Source organism: Danio rerio, chromosome 20 (genome assembly GCF_049306965.1).
Source record: "Danio rerio strain Tuebingen ecotype United States chromosome 20, GRCz12tu, whole genome shotgun sequence".
Taxonomy (NCBI): domain Eukaryota; kingdom Metazoa; phylum Chordata; class Actinopteri; order Cypriniformes; family Danionidae; genus Danio; species Danio rerio.
In genome coordinates this window covers 8,517,049-8,534,828 of record NC_133195.1, presented here as the reverse complement: position 1 = coordinate 8,534,828, position 17,780 = coordinate 8,517,049, and the positions used below count along the sequence as shown (strand labels likewise).

The window sequence follows — 17,780 nt, the reverse complement described above, 5'->3', positions numbered from 1 at the left end:
AGCTCACAGCATTGCATCGGCGGAGCGGAGGCCCCGGAGGAGGAGCCGGAGCCGGCCGCGGTGGAAGACGACCGGGGTCGAGTCCGGGGAACAGCAGGTTCCGGAAATCAGGTAAGACAAAAAGCTGAATCCGAAAAATAAGGGCAAGAATGGGGCGGGATCCGAAAACACGGTCGAAATCGAAGACAAGGGCTTTTGCTTTTTTTCCGATCTGGCAGCTTTTCGCGCGAGAACGGCGTGAACGGCGCTCCGAGACGCGAAAAAGCGCGCACAGCGGCCTCTCGCGGATCTGCGAAAACAAAAAACCACTCGAATACGTACCTCCCGGGACGTAAATCGCGGTCCGCAGAAACGTCCGCGGGGCTACGTTTTCACAATGAGCCCAGGTTGGACACACCATATCCGCTTGTTAACTCATGATGTATTCGTGACGTATAGAATACTGTTTCCGGAACTAAGCCGCTACTCAGTTAAATTGAGAAAATATTAGTCTATGACCGCATTTTAGTTCTATCACACATTAAAGTGAATTTTCTATAAAATCATGGTTTACACATCAGTCTCTGGACTTGCTGTATCACAAATACCAAAATTGTATATATATATACATATATATATATATATATATATATATATATATATATATATATATATATATATATATATATATATATATATATATATATAATTGCGATTGTGATTTCGAAAGTATTACATCGCTCTATAATTGTTTATTATTAAATAATATTATTAATATTAGTTTTAGTTGTATTGTGGAACGTATATTTGTAAGGTCTTTATGGATAGTATATATTATGAAAATGTGGAAAAAAAAACTATAAATTGTTGTGTGAATGCTGTAATGTTTACATAGCTTTTTATTAAAAACATGAGAAGGTCCTGTGACCATTAGAAGGAACCTGAGGTCAGGTTTTTCTGAGGTAACTTGGCAAGACTGGTCTCCATAACAACACAAGTCTGTTCTCTGCACTCTTGGAATTGAGAAACAGATCTGGTTGTTGGTGTTTGCCGCTGACTATGAATGTATGTGCTTGTATTTACACCTGCCCTACTCTGCCTCTGATTAGTAAACAAAGGAAATGTAAGCCAATCATCATCTTCTCAGTTACACCACTATACATACACCAATCATCATCACTGGTTGGTTATATGTTGTTTGCCCTAGTCCCGAACACACACACACACACACACACACACACACACACACACACACACACACACACACCAGAGAAAGAGATGTCCTTTGGCTGAGACAGTTGCTGCTCTTATGAAAACTGATTCAGTGTTCTTAATTATAGTAACCTGCATTTTGTTGTCAGTAATGACATTGGCGATATTATGGGAGAAAGAGTAATTCATTTGATTACTCGTTACTGAAAGAAGTATCACTGTTAGTAAGGCTGTTTATTTATAGTACCATAATTCCCATCACTGATTATGACTGATTTTGTGGTCTAAGGTCACATTTATGGTCAAAACCAAACTTAAGCATTACATTGTGCTGTTTGATTTTGAATTACATATTTACAGCTCCACAGGGAGTGCGTGTTTTTTGGAATTACAGGATAAGTTGTTGGGTTAACTTCCAAGTAGTGCTTTTTTTCCAGTGCTGCTTCATCAAGTAACTGTTGCAGCTGCCGTTTCTTTTCTTTCTCTTTCTTTTGGCATTAGATGATTAGCACATTCTTAACACCTTAAATGCTCATTCGAGCCCCCTAGTGTAATTTTTTTGAGATGTCTTATTTCCCAGAGACTGGCAGGCAGACTGTTGCAGATGTCTCCATTATTTAACAGATTCGCTGATGCAGACGAGATGCAGGCTGACAGAGACGGGCAGCTGTTGTGTTAGTGTTTTCACTGCTTCGGTTAGAGGCGAATGTTTAGGAAATGGTGTGGAAACCTGTGGCGCAAAGGACATTTCCTATGAAGCCCCGTGGGACGCCAGCCCTCAGGAACGTACTCCAGCCAGAGCATTTGTTTATTGGATTGCAGTATGTGACAACAAGATTAGGCGTCGCGAATGACTGATGATGCCTTCCTCCATTAAATACACAATTTTCAGCTCTGGAGAATATGGAGGATTTTGACTCAGAGTGCATTACACTGCGTTACAAAACATATGTTGCAGTTTTTGTTTTTGTTTATTCTGTTTCCTGACTGTCTGTTCTTTTGAGTTACAGTTCATTTTGACAGACTGCTAACTTTACAGTCTTTAGACTTTTATGACCCCATATAACAGGTCCCTCTTTATCTAAAACTCAAGTGTCCTCGTAAGATGACAACTCCACTGACCCTGCTGGAAACTGACAAAGAAAGCTGTCACTGTTGGAGCTGTTGTGTCTGGATCAGTTGTTGTGTCTAGATCAGAGTGAGATTCACAATACTCAAACATCTGAAGTTGTCTGGCTGTGATCTAGCTTGGACTGTTTTGAAAGTAAAACGCAGTTTAAATATTTAATTGAATTTTATGTTGGGTGAGGAATAGTCATACAATTCATCTTCCTTTGCAGTAATTATTTCAGCTGTAGAAAGTTTTCTTTTTAATATTGCTTTGGACACTGAAAGGGATACAATTACCTTATCATTTATTTTTTATCTATAGTTTTTAGATCAGTATCATGTTCTTCTGTTGAACACAAGAGAAGATATTTTAAAAAATGCTGGTTGCTGGCACCAGTCGAATTCCATAATAATAATAATAATATACATATACATATATACACACACTACGGATGTCAATGGGTAAAGGCTGATTTATATCTTCTGTATCAAGCGCATTAGTATGCTCATGCACAGCCCTCGACCTGGCTGACGCTGACACGCACTTCTCAAAAAATGTAGCTATTTGTAGCAACGACGCATATCGCAAGGTCTGTGATTGGTCGGCTTGGTAGCTGTGATCAGTGTGAGAGGGACCAAGAGCCACACGAACCCATTGGAGTGAGTGTTTACAAGTGTGGAGCCCCATGAAAGAGCCCTAGTTCTGTTGTTTTAAGCATTAGAAATGTTTGTTTTGTGTTTACCTTATGGTTAATGTTATTGCACGTCCACTGGCTTGTGCCTCTGATTGACTGAGTTTTAGCTACTTATACATAAAGGTAGCATTCAGAAAAAAACAAAACACCCATGGAAAAATTTGAAACAGGAACCTACTGCCTAAAAACCTACTAGCCAGCTAGAGTTTAAGAAGTGTTATTGCAGAGCAACACAAACAGCACGGAGAAGTATAAATGCACAGCTACGTGCAAGGCATGCACCGCAGGTTTCTGCGATCACTTGACGCAGAACTATATATCAGCCTTAACAGCCTTCTTTTGTGTTTAATAGAAGAAAGAAATTGAATTGTTTTTGAACAAGGTAAGGCTGAGTAAACAACGGCTGAATTTTATTTTTGAGTGCACAATATGTTTAACCTGAAATAGAGGTAATAGCAGTGATCGCTCTTTTGCTGTGGCAGGTCCTAAACTTTGGATTACCTTTCCTACTAAACTCTGTACAATAACCGATCTGCCACTGTTTAAAGCCACTGGCTTAAGACTCCATTATTCAAAATGGCTTTTGGTACTTAATAGCACTGACAGTTTTCTCATTTTTAATGTTTAATCTTGATTTCTTGAGATTTTGTATAGTTTTTAGAATATTTATTTGTTTTTAAGCTTTGTGTCATTTGTTTTACTGTAAAGCACTTTGGTCAACTTCAGTTGTAGTAATGTGCTAAACAAATAAAGGCTGATTGATTGATTGATTAGTTGATTGATTAGTTGATTGATTGATTGATTGATTGATTGATTGATTGATTGATTGATTGATTGATTGATTGATTGATTGATTGATTGATTGATTGATTGATTGATTGATTGATTGATTGAAAGAGAGAATATACTTTCTCATAATATTTATGGGTCGCCTTACAGAAAGAAGGTTGCTAGTTCGAGTCCTGGCTGTGCCAGTTGGCTTTTCTGTGTGGAGTTTGCACGTTCTTCCTATGTTCACGTGGGTTTCCTCCGAGTTCTCCCGTTTCCAAAGTCCAAAAAGACCAAAGACATGCTGTAAAGGTGAATTGGGTGAACAAAAGTGCCCATAGTGTATGAGTGTGTGTGTGTGTGCGGATGTGTCTGCATGGGTGTTTTCCAGTGCTTGGTTGCAGCTGGAAAGACATCCGCTGTGTAAAACTTATACTGGAATTGTTGGAGGTTTATTCCAATGTGGTGAGCTCTGAAATAGAGAGTAAGCCCAAGCAAAATGAATGAATGAATAATGTTTATGTATTATTAGCTGGTGTTTTACATGCATTGAATTATACATTGCATTGTGTTGTTTAAAAGGTGAAGGAAAGTTTTTGTTATGAAATATTTTTCCACACAAATTTATAATTCCTGTAATCCAAAGCTGGATGTCCAGCATCTAGTCTTTACTTTTACTTGATCCTTTATAATCATTAACTGTCATATTTCATGTATCAATTCAATACTTACTTTTTATATTTTCATGGAAAATGGATGAACAGAAAGTTCAATTGAACAGTATTTATATGTAATAGAAGTATTTTCTAACAACATGAATGTCTTTATTGTCATTTTTCATCATATTTTCTTTGGGGAAAAGATCTTAGCCTTTTTAAACCTAATGTTCAATATTATAATTGTAAATAATGAATGGATATTGATTAGATGGACGGTTGGATGGTTGTCCGTTCAAATTTTGTTTTTCAATGTATTTGATAATTTAAGCAAAAAATCATTCAAAGCTGTAATGTATAGTGCCATGCATCAATGGGTTAAAAGTGTAGCATTAAATAGACAGTGGAAAAAGCAGATAAAATGATCCACCTACACAGATTTAGATGTGTGAAATATCTATTTACATATAACATTGCAATATAAACACATAAACAGGCTTAATGATCCACCTACACTTCCTCACAGTGCAATGTTGATTTTGTGTGAGGCGCATGACATGTTTCAGCCAGTCAAAACAAAGAAATTAAACGTCAAACCGCATTTACTTACCAACAGTTTATATATCGATAAACTGTATTTTAGGACTCCCTATCCAGATGTCCCTATTGATTTCGGTGTACTTAGTGTTGTGACTGTAAAATGAAAGCAAACATGACAGCAAAATCTATAAAAACAAATGCAACAATAAAATGTGTGTACTGGTGGTGCAATGTTGTGCCCAAATAACAAATAGAAGTAGGCAATTGAAGTAGGCATCAAGATAGTGTTTTCATACACAAACATACAGTATATACTTCAGAAATTCAGAAAGAACACTATCAAAATTGCTGGGTACCTCACTCTTCCTTAATGTTGTCCAAACAAACTGATGACGTTTACTTAATCATGTTTTTCACAAATTAAAGTGCGCTGTAAAAATAAATGTTGTTATAACTTAAAAAGTAAGTGTTCACACTGCCTTAAAGATGTAAGTTTAATTCACTTGAATAGTGAAGTTGTCTTAACTCAGGCTAAATTGACAGGACTTGACAATACAAGTGTAATGGATGTGGTTTAGGCAGAGATGGCGAAAGTACACATCTTTGCCTTAAGTAGAAGTACAGACACTCTTGTTAAAACGGCTCTGGTAAAAGTTAAAGTACTGACTACACTTTTGTACTCAAGTAAAGAAGTACGGCACAAAATATGTACTTAAGAGGTATTCATTCCCTGTTTTAGTTTGACGGTAGTAACTACACTGTATGTCTACAACTAACTTACACAAAAAGAAATAATAATGAATTCATTACATATTCATAAACAATTTCATTGCTTTAGTGCCAATTGTACAAACATTGACAAAAAGCATGTGATTGTTAAAGTTTTTTTTTTTTTTTTTTTTTTTGCGATCCAATTGACCAAATTGCATCTTATTACTCAGCATAAATATGTCATCAGTCATGTTTATAGCTGACTCCCTGTCACATACATGTTCACATTCTTGTCATTGCCATGGAAAGCTTAATAAAATTTTTTTTAAAAAAGCCATGCACTGCAGCACGCTTGCGCCAATGACAAAATAGGTTGATTGAATCAAAAAGGTGTTCAAATTTCACAATGACAAGTAATAATATAGATTGCGCCACTGAACACATTAATACAAAAGTAATGAGCCCAATTAAAAAAAAAAAAAAAGTAAGAAGTAGAAAGTACAGACACTTGTGTAAAAATGTAAGGAGTGAAAGTAAAAAGTTGTCAAAATAATTAATAGTGGAGTAAAGTACTAATACTAGAAAAATATGCATAAGTACAGTAACGTAGGATTTGTACTTGTCCCATCTCTTGGTTTAAGTTGGTTTAAGAGAATAACTTTTGGCAAACACACACCATAACAATACAATAAGAAAATGGTGGTCAGTGTTTGCAAGATACATTTGAATTTCCAGTCCAAACTGTCCGAAACCCTGCCAAACTCTCAAAAAAAAAAAAAAAAAAAATGCCTAAAAATTTAAAACGATTAGCTCCATATTGATTTAAAAAAAATATTTAGCATGAAATGCATGTTCAAAACTGATCCCAAACCTACCCAAACTTTGTTAATCTGCTTAAGCCTGTTTTGCCAGCACAATCAAATGTAAAACCTACAGAAAGACATTCATCATCTGCCATCATCCAAAAGTAAACAAAAATAAATTACAATAAATAAAATAAATTATATACATATCACATACAAATACAATTTTAAAGTTGATTTATTTATATATATATATATATATATATATATATATATATATATATATATATATATATATATATATATATATATATATATATATATACTAAAATACTATTAAATACTATTTGATGCTCAGATGTTTGAAAAAGTTAACTATTAGATATGATTTCAGCTTACTCTATTTTTTGGTAAAATGAGATCAGCTAAGTAAAACGTTGATATATAAATAGTCAACACATTTAATCAAGATAAGTTAACATAACTCAAAATATTAAATTGTCAAAACTGATTAGCACAACCATTTTTACAGTGTTGATTAAGCATAAAACAATTAAGTTGTACAAAAAAGTCTAGTGAGTGAACGAACGAATGAATGAATGAATGAATGATTGAGCAAGTTGCATGCAAAAGTCACCCTTGCGCATTATCAACACCTGATTTGTAAACCGTTCTCTAAAAGTCTAAAACTCAGCTGAGATATGTAAATGATTTTTAATAACCTACCAAGAACATTAATCTCAATTAGTGTGGTGGCAAGAAACTGAACCGGGTCACATGCAGTTTCAGTAAACATGCTAATTAATGTACTTTAATTGTGAAAGGCTGCAATTTGTGCCTATATGTGACTTTATTAGAGCATGTAACGCCATGTTGGAAATGTAATCAAGATTAAATGGTGGACCACCAGATATGATGTTTGAATTCATCCACTGAATGAAGCAGTCCATAGAAACGAGTCAGTCCTCCAATCAGTAGACAAAAAAAGCACTTAAAAACAGAGTGTGAGCTTAATTTGACATCAAGTGTTTCTATTTTCTTACACGGAGGGACTTGGCAGTGTACAAGAACCGTGAGTAAGTGAGTGAAGGTAGCGGAAAACTGAATCAAAGAGAGCAGATAACACTAATTAAAGCTGGTTGGCTTCCAAAAATGGCCTGTTTTCCCATTACATGCAAAGGACACGTTTAGGAGAGGAGTGAGAAACTCCTATTTACATCTTAGGTGGCAGCCAGGGCCATCTCAAAGGAGAGAAAACCCCCACTTTCCCTCGTCTCAGTCTAAAACATGAAACGCACAGAATTCCCTCGAGTCGGATTGGGTAACGTTTGATATCTGCCGCGGATGTGATTCTGTAAATAAACTGATGAGAGAGGAGGAGTGAGAGGAACGTTACAGGGGGATGTGAAGCTCTATTTCAGGATTGCTTCTCTGCAGATTTGAGTTTGTTTATTCTCCTCGTTTAATGAACGTGCTGCGTACGAGCCGATCCAGGCTCTCGTTCTCACATGCTGTGTATATGTTCAGCTCTTCTGACAGTTCATTGGCAGGTCTTACATTATTTTGATGCCTTGTTTCTTTTCAAACAATCCGGTGGGAAAGAAAGTTACAGAGTAATTACAGGAGAGTAAAGTCAGATATAAAGCATTTAACTTGAAATAATGATGTCTAGCACAATCTCCAAGTCTGGTCTGAGAAGGCCACCACCTAGCTTGACCTTAAAATGGTTTAGATCCTGTTTTACCAGGTTTGTTTTGTAGATGGTTACAAGTCTGTGGTTAGCTCATTTGTGTTCATCAGAGCTCTGTTGTAGGATTTTTATGGTTTAACATTTGACATTGGCCATCTGTTTTAATTGTTCAGCCTCCATTAGTGAAGTTTATTTATAAACTTTTTTGGAGATCACAATCACGTGCTGGTCCTGCATTAGCTACCATCTGATTTACCAATCAGACGAATCCAAACCTACATAAATAACCATATTTTCGTACCCTAATAATCTTCATCTTGAAGAATCCCCCATCCACCCTACTCCTCCTCCTCTTTCCTATTAATCCAGGATAGGACGGCCCTGCAGCTCAGTGGTTGGCACTGTTGCCTCACAACAAGAAGGTCGCTGGTTTGAGTTCCGGCTAGGACAGTTGACATTTTAGTGTGGAGTTTACATGTTCTCCTCGTGTTAGAATAGGTTTCCCACAGGTACTCCGGTTTCCTCCCACAGTCCAAAGACATGGGCTATTTGTGAATTGAATAACCAACCTGACACACACTCTCAGAAAGAAAAAAAAAGGTAAAAAATTGTACCTTTTAGGGTACAAGTGGCCTGTTACTGGGGTGCTATTCTAAAGGGTAAAATTTTGTACCTCTATTTAGAGGTACAAAATTGTACCTTCTACATTTGTACCATTTAAGGAACAATTTTGTACCCAAATGTGCTACAAAGGGTACACAAAATGTACCTTTCAAGCCTTGTTTGTACCTTGATAGCCCATTTTAGTACAAAATTGTACCTCAAGGACCAATTTGGGACCTTTAAGGGTACAATTATATATTTTGTTCCCTCTAGAAACAAAATTGTACCCTCACTGTACCTTTTTCCTGACAGTGCAGTATAAGACTGTTTTAGCCCAGGGCACTTACAGCATAGACATATGCTGGAATAGTTGGTGGTTTATTCCACCGTGACAATCCTTAATAATCAAGGGATAGGCTGAACTAAATAAATCAGGGGAGCTATCAAGACCTACCTGAGACTCCCCTCTCTCCCGATGAAACAGGAGGGAGCACTGGGCTCGAGGATCTTCTGATCTCAGGACTCTCTCCCAGCACAGCATGCCAAGCATGCTTTATTATCAAGCATCAGCAGTGCGAACTCTTGAATGTTGATTAAAATACTGTTTCAAATTTTTGAAGACCTTCTTGTCTGGGATCTTTGAGATAAAAACATAGATTTCATTGTTTTATTTGATCTTTTGTTCTTTATTATTAATAGTATTATTTTAGTATTATATAGTAGTTATATATTGTTTTATAAGTGTACAGCATTTTTATTATACTTTGTGGTCTTTTCATGCATTCCTTTAGTTAAGGTGAGTCTTTCATTCATACACAAACACACACTGCCACATGCGGTGCCGTGAACGTCAAAAAAATAAATAAAAAAACGGCTGGTGATTAAGAGTTGTTTTTTTCATAAGCTGTGTTATGACATATGTTGGCTGTTCTGTATAAGCAGAAGCTTAGCTCTAATCCTTGTTACTCGCTGCAGTCTGAGAACCAGACAACAGCAGCAGACAGGAAATCATCACACTACCTACACTCACACTTTCATTCATTCATTCACCTTTCTTTCTTTCTTGCTTTCTTTCTTTCTTAAATTCAACCATTTGGATTAATTAGATCCTTCAATTGTTCAATTTAAATAATCAAGCAACCAACCATTCATTCATTCATTACATCATTCATTGGTTTTGTAAATAAAAAAATAAATAAATAAATAAACAAGGAAAAAAGGTTTTTAGTGTTTTAAAATTAAATATTATTTCCCTTTTTAGTTTTTTTTATTTACTTTGTCAACTTTATTTGTCTGTTTTCTTTTATCTCTTTGTTTTCTTTTTTATCCAGTTTTTTTTTTTTTTTTTTGGTTTTGTCATTCATTTATTTTCTTTCGGCTTTGTCTCTGATTTATCAGAGGTTGCAACAGCGAAATGAACTCCAACTATTCCGGCATATGTTTCATGCAGCGAATGCCCTTCCAGCCACAACCCAGTACTGGGAAACACCTATACACTCTCATTCACACATGCACTCATACACTACAGCAAATTTTGTTTAACCAATTCACCTATAGCTCATGTCTTTGGACTGTGGGGGAAACCAGAGCACCTGGAGAACATACAAACTTCACACAGAAATGCCAACTGACCCAGCTGAGACTCGAACCTTCTTGCTGTGAGGCGACAGTGCTAACCACTGAGCCACTGTGCCACCATTATTGGTTTATTCATTATTTTAATTATATGATCGTCCAATTTGTTAGTTTGTTCATTCATTGGTTTGGTTCATTTATTATTTATTCATCAATTGATTCATTTGGTGTGTAATTTGGTGTATTGATCAGTTGACTGATTAACAACCAAACCAATTAATACATTTATTGTCCATGTGCTTATTTGTTTGCATGTTGGTTAATTAAATTATCCGTTCATTCTGTAAAGCAGTTGTTTGCATTATTGGTTAAGTATTCACTTTGTTGATCTAATCCATCAACCATCCCATCAACCAAATGAATCCAACGTAGGCTCATTCTGAAAACACAGTCCTATATAAATGTCTGGAATTTCAACTTCATTTTCAAACTTAACAATTGACCGCTGTTACCAGTTGGTCAGGTAGCTCGACACTTACGTCGACAGACTTGACATACAGAGAGGAGTTGACCGTGTCAACGGGGTTTAAATCCATTGAAAAACAATTCCAAAAAGTGGAAGCTTAAAAATAACCTAAATTATTAAATAGCAGGGTGAGAATGTGGTAAAATCTGAAAATGTGGTAAAAATCAGGGGGCGTTTCTTTTTCTGGATTGCTTTTTAAAATATTGAGGTTGGGTTTAGGGAAGGGGGTGGGCAGGGGATTGTTCAGTTGGTTAGTCAGAAAGTCAGTCAGCCTCTAAAGATTTAACTTGGGGAGAGAAATTTGAGATCTGAAAAAGTGTACACAGCGGCCGCCGGTGGATTTGTGACAAAAAAAAAAATTTGCAAAAAAAAAACGTGTTGCGTTGGCAGGTGTGTGTGTCTGTGTGTCTCTCTCTCTCTCTCCGCTTTCTCTCTCTTCATCTGCAAGCCCTGCCTTAGTCACGCAGACAATGTGCCCTGGGCACTGAAGTAACCCAGGGTGTCCTTTTAAAAGGGAACAACGAGCGTGGGGCGGGAGAGCGAGTTTTGTTGGCATGTTGGATTTGAGTTTGGTGTGAAAAAATTATTCCTGTTGCTAAGTGTTATTGTTGTTTGTGTCCCGTGCTGGTGTATAAGTTTTTTCCCCTTGTTCCCATTTTTTCCCCTCCTATTATTTTGGTTTGTTTGTTTGTTTGTTAATATTGTAAATATTGTACACAGTAAGATGCAGTAGGGGATGGAAGCCACACTTTTTTTTTTTTTCATATTTTCTACTGTTTTTGTTCTTAGTCGGGGAGGTAGGTGTATATTTTGTATTTATATTTCTGTTATTTTATCACAGTTGAAATTGAAAATTATTAGCCCCCCTTTTATTTATTTTTTTATTTTTTAAATATTTCCGAAAAAATGTTGAACAGAGCAAGGGCATTTTCACAGTATGTCTGATAATATTTTTTCTTCTGGTTAAAGTCTTATTTGTTTTATTTTGGCTAGAATAAAGGCAGTTTTAAATTTTTTATGAACCATTTTAAGGACAAAATTACTAGCCCCTTTAAGCTATATTTCAATTCGATAGTCTACAGAACAAACCACCGTTATACAATGAGTTGCCTAATTACCCTGACCTGCCTAGTTAACATAATTAACATAGTTAAGCCTTTAAATGTCACTTTAAGCTTTATAGAAGTGTCTTGAAAAAAATATCTGTTAAAATATCATTCACTGTCATCATGGCAAAAACAAAATTAATCAGTTATTAGAAATGAGTTATTAAAACTATTCTTTTTAGAAATGTGTTGAAAAAAAATGTTTGCTCCATTAAACAGAAAATGGGGAAAAAATAAACAGGGGGTGAATAATTCAGGGGGTGGGGGTAATAATTTTGACTTCATCTGTAGGTGTTTGGGTGTTTAGTTAATGTGTACTTTTTATAAAAAAAAAAAAAAAAAGTGACAAATAAAGAGACCTGACACAATAGGGTCATAACAGTAAATTTTATTTTTCGGGTGATCTTTTATGTTGCGGCCTTTACCCTAGACCAGGGTCGTAACACATGGGTCCTGGAACGTATTTGGCTGTCTCCAGAAATGTATATAGGGATATGCAATCAAAATGAGCCTGGGTTGAATAAATCAACTAAAGTGTTAAACGTAAAAAAAAAATAATAATAATTTCTTCAAGGGACAACTTATAATTTTAGCTCATTTGAATCACTTGTAAAAGTTTTAAATAAACGTTTTCTTTTCCACATCTCGTACCCCGCTATATATTGAGAGAAAGGTTTTTCTTGTCAAACTTTCATACTGACTCTATTCTTACTTCACATGAGCTTTCTAAAGTGGGTCATGTTGACGAGTTTGTCAGATAGGTTGCAATGCATATAATTGTATTGAAGTAGCTTTCAAAGTAGCATCCATTTTGATTGACGTTAACTTACCACTAAAACAAGATGGTTGACATCTCATTTCCCCAACATGTCCACATGAATTGTGACTTCATGTTTCAATGCCGGTCATTTAATTTCCCTTTGCTTTAGGTTCACAGTTCAGCTTCACAATTTGGCACCATCTCTTTCCAATTTCGTTGAGAAGCATCAAAAGCCAACCATGAGCGCTTGAGGTAGCATAGACGTCAAAGTCACTTAAGCAGGTTCTTTCCTGTGGCTAATGAAAATGGCCCAAACACACAAACACACACACACACACACACACACACACACACACACACACACACAAACACACACACACACACACACACACACACACCGGCTGGTTTTACTCATCTGGAATATGTTCAGCCAAACACAGATCAATAAGAGCTCCAATGAGGATCGCTCAGGGCATGGCAGCCGCTCTGAACATCACGCTCTGAAACGAAACAGGTCCACCGGGCCTGGAACAATTAAAGCCAAATGGAAAGCAATAGAGGAAACGAAAGGGCGAGAGGGAAGCGGGGGAAAACAAAATAGCGGAGGAGGAGCGGGAGGAAGGTTAAGTGGTCTTATCAGTTACTACCCATGATGCCATAGTGATGGGCGGCTCATGATGAGACAGCTGGGACGTGTTTCTGATATCTAAAAGGGCAACCAGAGAGATGATTGGCAGGCCACAGCATAAAAAAAGAGTGCGCATGTTAAGTGGATTGTCACTCCGGTTGGGAATAATGAGCCTGGAATGACACTTTAGCGGGATGCCTAGGATCAGACAGCGGGAGAACCCGCACGTTCCTCAAAAATGAAACAAAAAAAAAATCCTCATGCATTATTCAGAGCCAGGATACCTCTCTTTTTTTCTTGCCTTTTCCTTTTATTTCAGGAAGGAGTAAGTGCTTGTGCCATGCTGATAAGTCTGCTGTGCTAAGTACTACCTACTCTGTGCATCCCAAACTTCCCCAATGCTTCAGCAGATGCGGTGTTGCTCTTATTCAATTTGTGAGTGTTGTGAGGAAATATGAGGAGTTGCCTGTAGTCAGATGTATAATTAATTGAGCCTGCTGTAGAGCCCAAAGAAAAATGACATATATCTGTTTTATAGACTATATTTATACTCCTCTTTGGTTTTATGTACAGATTTTGCAATATATATGGGTGCCAAGAAGAATAGAGGGGGTTGAAGGAACACTGTGTATGTAGACCTAGTTCATCTAGTCACTAGTTGCATACTGGTGACTGATGCTAGAACCTCACAGATCCAAAGACGCCATTTTTTCAGTTCTGGAGCAAATAAAACAGAAGGGGTTGTGTTGGTGACCTGAATGTGATCGTGATTTAGGCCCAATTCCGATTCTGCCCCTTAGCCCTTACTCTTACCCTTACCCCCGATTTGCGTGTTCACGTGAAGGGCTAGTGGTGTCCCAATTATGCTTAGCTTGAAGGCGTAGGGCAGGCGTGGCCAAGCCTGTTCCTGGAGAGTCACCTTTCTGCAGATTTCAGTTGCTACCCATATCAAACACACCTGAACCAATTAATTAGGACACCACGTAATAATTACAGGCAGGTGTGTTTGATATTGGTTTCAACTGAAATCTGCAGGAAGGTGGCTCTCCAGGAACAGGGTTGGCCACCCCTGGCGTAGGGCTATGAGGAAGGGTTAGATGCCCCTTGAAACAACGATTTTTTCAGGATCACACTCGAAACCAAGGGGTGAAAAAATTTCCCAGAATACACCAGATACAACAACAAGATAGTTACACCCAGAAAGAGATGCACAAATTAGTATTTTTTTGTCATTATTGCGAATTTTTACAACAAACAAGCACATGTTTTAATATATTAATAACCGCATTCATGTTTAAAAAAAAAAAAAACTTTAAAATAACCGCAAAATTTCACAATCTATAATCCATAATAACAACTCCTGTATAGTAGTCCATGAGCATTCTGTCACTCGATGACACTCGAATACACTGTCAGAAAAGTCTAGTGGCTGGGAATGAGTGTCTGCTATAATGTTAATGTTGTTTTCGTGTTTTTACATTTATAAATATGACCTAAATATTAAATATGACCTTTAGAAACGGAATACCGTGTATGCAACCTTAGGTTGCAGTCACCTGTTTGTTGCACAACTAGCAAACTGTCTTGTTCGAATTAGAGATATGTGCACTGTCAGTATTTATAAATAGACACACAGCACACAGCACCATGCTCTCTCTCATTCACACACATACACACAAAGACAGCACCAAGCCAGCATCAGGCTCTCTCTCTCATTTACACACATGCACACACACACACACACACACACACACACACACACACACACACACACACACACACACACACACACACACATACACACACACACACACAAACAGCATCCACTGCGGACAACTGCAGAAATTGTGTTCTTTTTTAAGACCAGGTCACTTGGTGCGCGACTCGCCATCTTACCTCACCTCTCCTTCTCTCTCCTCCACACTGTCCCGTGATGACAATCACACATAGACATTTTTAGGCATTAAATAAATAATATTTAATGTTTAATACATGTCTCCTATATGCATTGTTTTATGATGATATAACGATATTAAAATATTTTTAGATCCTGCAGTATACCATATTACCACCCCAAGCCTAGTGCAGGTGTTGTAGTGCTGTCTCATTTCTTAGGGGACATTTTGAAGCCCTTTGCTTTCAAAGTCTGTTTTAAGGGCCAAGGGGAAGGGTACAAAAATAGAATTGGATTGGGCCTTAATGTTAAGCATAATGAAGGTGGCTTCAAGAAGTCAACTAGTATTGTTGTTAGCATGTCCATGCCAGAATGCCTGCTCAAGTCTTGCTTGGAGCAGGCTTAGTAGAACCCCAGGGGCTCCATTGGTTTTTATGGAAAGACTGGCTGGAGGATTGGGATTCTGGTTCGAATTCCTAGACCTCCATTGGTGGTTAGATGGGAATAAGGTTTAGGGGGTGAGGGGGTGTAGTAAAGATATGTTTATGTCTTGTCAGTGACGTCCTTGTTAGCATATCCACTTCCCCTGCCAAAAAACACTAGTGTGAGTTTTTGGAGAAGGCTGAATAGAACTGGAAATGTCATATTTATCCCTTAATCACTTGATGTAAATGACGTTTGGGGTGATTAGTGTGATGGGGAAACCTCGCTTCCCTGACCCAATGCACAACTAACACAGTTCAACCAGACCTTGCCCTCTTGGACAGAACTTGGGACTGTTTTTGAGAGTTCAGAAACAAACCAGAGATTGACTAACTTAAAGGTGGACTAATCTTGCAGATATTTCATTTATTTTTTTTTATTTGTCACATTACTTTACACAGCATTTCATATATTTTTTGAGCATTCTACACTCCAGTGATACATGAAAATGATATACACTCCAACGATACCTACGTTGGGTTTTTAACACTCTGATCAAGAACTTTTATCGTTTAAAAAGAAGCGTAAACTGCAAAAAGCATTTTGTTTAACAGTACATCTAATTATTGTCTGCTTAAATGTGTGTGTGGACTTGCCTGTACTTTTGGCTTGTACCTGTGCTGAGGTGTGCCTCAATGGCAGCTGCTATCGTTGGGCTGCAAGATGCCATGTGCTCTGACAGTACCATCTGTGCAACGGGAGCCAGATGCCAACCTGTCCCAATCATGTCATGCCAAGGCCTGTACATACCCTCTGCAATCACCACAAGTAATGAATCTAGCGCCCTGTCATTCATTAAACACTCAAACCCTTTAGACAGGGAAACAAAGGACTGTGTTTATCTTGCCGTGCGTTACACTGTGGGATGCTGTGATCCTGTGGGTATGGGTCGCTTTAGGGTGGATCAGCTGCCAGTCAAAGGGCAAAGGAAGGACAACTGGTTTCAGAACAGTTAAACGAAGCAGTTAGATCACATCAGGGCATAGAAACAAACATGCTGAAAGTGTTCAGGAGAGACTAAACATTCAGTTCATTCTACAGACTTTAAAATACCCAATACTGAGTGAAACTTTTTCGTTATAATTAATATTCTTTAGAAAACTTGAGTTGACTTTGAATACCTTTCTATTCTATAAAGGTCACTGCACAAGCTCTATAAGGAGTCAAAAGGAAGAGTAATTGTTGATGTCAATAGCCTTGTGTTTAGTGTGTCAATATATAGTGCTGAGGTGTCATATTGCCCATTTTCACTGAGTGTTACAATACAAAATGGTACTGTTTAGTACACTTTTATGGCCAATTTTTACTGTCAAAAGGTACCAAAAAAGCAAACCGTATAATACCACTTTTTGGATACCCTTTGCAAAGGGTACCTAGCATGACAAAAGGGTACAAAAAAGGCAGAGCTAGGTACCCTTTGCAAAAGGTATCCAAAAAGTGGTATGGTACGATAGACACGCAGCTGAATGCGATTGGTTTAAAGAGATACGTCACTAGCACAAGCCAAGGAATGAAATCAAAGGAAGCGCCTATATTCAAAACAGAATCTAAACAATACAGATTTATTACATTTATATATTTATCAAAATACAATTTTAGTCACTGAATATCTTTAGAAATAGAAAGATAATACAATTAAATTCATGCAAAACATTGGCAAAAAAAATATGAACTACAAAATTTCAACACAATTTTATAAATGTTTTGCTTCTTTTAAATTGTGTTCTTACAAAATGTTTTAATACATATTTCTCCTAACATATAAGTTTGTGTGTACTAATTTTGGACCGTTATCTTTATTTACTTATTTATTTATTTATTTATTTATTTTTTTTGTTAGATAAGCTCTAGATTTGGTTTCTGTACTGACTAATCTAACAAATATGCACAAATATAATATTGCATAGCTTCCTATAGAAAATATTAACTTAAATGTGAGATTTGTGAGTGGTGTACTCCTATATGCTAGGCACTGTATGTGCTAATTAGTTTCCAGAAGGCAGTTGTAAGTTCTGCCTTGTCAATGACATCACACATGTTG

The 17,780-nt window shown here is 37.0% G+C and overlaps 1 protein-coding gene and 1 long non-coding RNA gene across 30 annotated transcripts in view; one reads left to right on the top strand and one right to left on the bottom strand.

Moving 5' to 3' along the window:
* The window catches only part of dab1a (DAB adaptor protein 1a), a 696,745-nt gene that overhangs the window by 462,602 nt on the left and 216,363 nt on the right, over positions 1–17,780 (top strand).
* LOC141379536 (uncharacterized) lies at positions 12,311–14,856 on the bottom strand. Its single transcript, XR_012396367.1, has 2 exons — positions 14,282–14,856; positions 12,311–14,009 (listed from the first exon to the last, which is right to left on the bottom strand). It is a non-coding gene; the product is annotated as an uncharacterized lncRNA (long non-coding RNA).